Genomic DNA, 3,342 nt, shown 5'->3' on the forward strand with positions numbered 1-3,342 from the left:
CAGCATGGCAAAAGCATGGCTTTGGGCTTCAAACTACATACATTTCAGCAAAGGGATTTCTCTTACTAGCAGCATGAGCCCAAGCAGAGAGCTTTCATCTACAAGAGGGGAAAATAGTATCATTTGCTCTCCTCGGTTGTTTGAGGATTAAATGAGATATGGAAAACAGTTCGTACTGTAGTGCGTGTTGTAAACATCCTGTACGTGTCAGCTCTCATTCACTGTTGTCTTTAAGAGATCGTTAACTGAGCAATGAGCTCCAAGACAATACACATTGGGGTAGGATAGAAAATGTTAGGACTTCTGCTCACATTTTACCCCTTCCTAGAACTGCTATTTGTGCATGTTTATATGCACACACGTGAAAGTATATGCTTACCATTTTTTACCCTCTTCTTGATGGTATTTAAAAAAGGGTGATGGTGATTTAAAAAAAAAAAAAATGGAGACTATTGGCTCAGAGATTCAGTCAAAACCCAGAAGCATATTTATATTCTCCCAGAAGCATTTTCATTCTCAAAATGAGGCTTCTTTTATGCAGACCACAAAATATTTTCAAACCATTCATTAATTATTTAAGTTTGCCTACCTGTCCTAGGGGACGGGATAGTCCCACTTTGGACTCTGGCCTGAAAAGCCAGTGTGCTGTGTTCATCCACAGCCTCATGCAGTCAATGAACGCTCCTTTGTCAAACCCCCAGATCAGGAGCGGTGTGTTGCCTTGGATACTTAGTTTATATTAAGCAACCGGATTTATAAATAATTCAGGAAATGAGACAGACCTTGTTTTAATCAGCAGCATTCCTATAGATGCGTCCAATAGCAAAACTACGTAAGTCATCTCATCTGAAGTCACTCGAGAGTTAGGCAACTCCAAATTAGAAAATCGGGGCTTGGGAGGCATGGAAGGAAGAACTCTTGACTTGAATCCCCGCTCGTGTGCAGCGGCGCAGACCCTCTGGTTCCCCACACACTTGTCCTGTGTTACGTTTGTGCGCGGCAGCCACTCGAGAGATTAACACACGTACGTGCCACGGAGGGCCCTCTGCCTTTTTTCTAAAAACAGGTAGTGGTAGGTAGCAGTTCAGGAGGAAAGAGAAACAACATCAAAGTTTTGCCGAAGGAGATAATAATCACATTGAAAGAGAAAGAGGAGAAAGCCCAAGAAATGACGCGCTTAGGAAACAGTAACTTTTAAAAACCTGAGATATGTCTTTCCAGAACGAGAGGTGTTGGGATGCAGAGCCCAGGAGGGGGACGGCGCAGTCTGGAAGCTCTTGTGATTGATGTCAGCTTCGAGGCAGTCTATCATAACCTAGCAAATGCCCTGGAAACTTCTGGCCTTTCGAGCCAAAAGTCACGTTCAGCCCCAAAGAGAAAGCCAACTCTATTTCCCATTAAATACGATTGTTAGAGTGTGTGTATTTTACAGGCGCATCCCTGTGTGTACTGCTGGCGCGTAGGTTAATTAGGGAAAATGTAATCCAGACCCACATGTCAAGTTTTGCTGTTTGGGGTTGAGCACTCTTCCTTTTCAAGTCAATGAGCCAGGACTGATTTCTAAATTATGGTGACAAAGGTCTGTGGCTCTTAAGTATGTTCTCAGGATCAATAGCTAATTCCTACTAGACTGTAAGATCCTGGGAAAAGCCCCTCTTGTACATCGTACTCGCCACGGCATCCCAGCGACCTCTGCAATGCCCGAGACACATTGGATAGTTGAAAATATCTGTTCTTGGGGCACCTGGGCGGCTCAGTCGCTTACGCACCTGATTTTAGCTCAACTCATGATCTCAGTGTCCGGGGATCGAGCCCCCGAGATCGAGCCTGGTGTCTCGTTAGGCTCCCCACTCAGTAGGGAGTCTGCTTATCCCTCTATGCCCTACAACTGGTGCTCTGTCCCAAATAAACAAATCTAAGAGAATGAAAGAAAGAAAGAGAGAGAGAGAGAGAGAGAGAGAGAGAGGAAGTTGGTGGGGGGGGTGGAAGGAAGCAAGACAATATTTATTCTTCTTGTTGGACAAATGAAAATAAGGTGTGTGGCTTTCCATGAAGTCAGAACTAGAACTCACCCCCCAAAATTCCGCCTTAATTTTAGATGTATCTCAAGACCCAACATGTGGCTTTTAAACTAGAATTGTTAAGTAGCCAGTGTCATTCTGATATCACTATACTAATTCTCACAGAATAAATAATTAAATCATCATTTCTTTAATTATAACATTTTTTAAAGATTTTATTTTTATTTATTTGACAGAGATCACAAGTAGACAGAGAGGCAGGCAGAGAGAGAGAGGAGGAAGCAGGCTCCCCGCTGAGCAGAGAGCCCGATGCGGGACTCGATCCCAGGACCCTGAGATCATGACCTGAGCCGAAGGCAGAGGCTTAACCCACTGAGCCACCCAGGTGCCCCTGATTATAACATTCTTTACACATTTCATTCTTCAGTGGGGTCCATGAATTAAATGACAATATTTAAAGGTATTTTGAGATGTTACGGTAGGTACACATTTTCAGCTATTTTCCAGTTAAAGATTATTGTACCTTTTGCTTTAAATATCACAGGTTGTTTCACTTATCTCTGAACAGTTAAATTCTATGATCAGTATATTCCTCTGCAAGCAATGTAGTGTTGATTTAATAATGTGAACTTTCATAATAACATTGAGATGCTCAGAAAGTTCTGCAAGAAGTCTGTTGATACAAAATCCAACAACTAATCATCTTGACGTCTTGTGAACATAGGGCTGTTGTGCCCGGGGGCAGACACGCCCCACATTTGGGAGTTCCAACAGCTTAGAACACCCCTTACACATATTATCAATATTAGGAATGATTTCTCACTCTCAAGTATTGGGTGAGGTTGAAAAACTGAACAAGAGAATGACCTAGGAAGCGTAACTACTACTACTACTACTACGCATGTTCATGCAGTCATCTCTTCTGACTCGAGTACTAGAAATCCTCATTTTGTCCTTGGGAAGTCTGTTTGGATTCTGGTACCATTTTGTATTGCAATTCTTTTTCTTCCCACTTCTAGAAAACCCTATTTCTGTTGTGTAGTTTATGAAAACACCTGTAAATGTTAAGACTGAATAGGTCTGATTAGTCCATAGTATTTCATCAGAACGGAGAAGAGTGCAGTCCCCTGTCTGGGTCTATTTAGTCCATGATGGTCCAGAGGGGACAGACTTGGGATCAGTAAGGATACTGACAAGTGCCCAGAGCCTTTGGGTTCTTTTGTTATGTATTCCAGTTGCTAGGGAATTACTAGGGTTCTGTGTCTAAGAATACACATCAGTTCTTGGACAGTTTTGCCCCAGTCGTGATGCACAAGGCCAT

This window comes from Mustela lutreola, chromosome 12, assembly GCF_030435805.1.
Source record: "Mustela lutreola isolate mMusLut2 chromosome 12, mMusLut2.pri, whole genome shotgun sequence".
Classification (NCBI taxonomy): Eukaryota; Metazoa; Chordata; class Mammalia; order Carnivora; family Mustelidae; genus Mustela; species Mustela lutreola.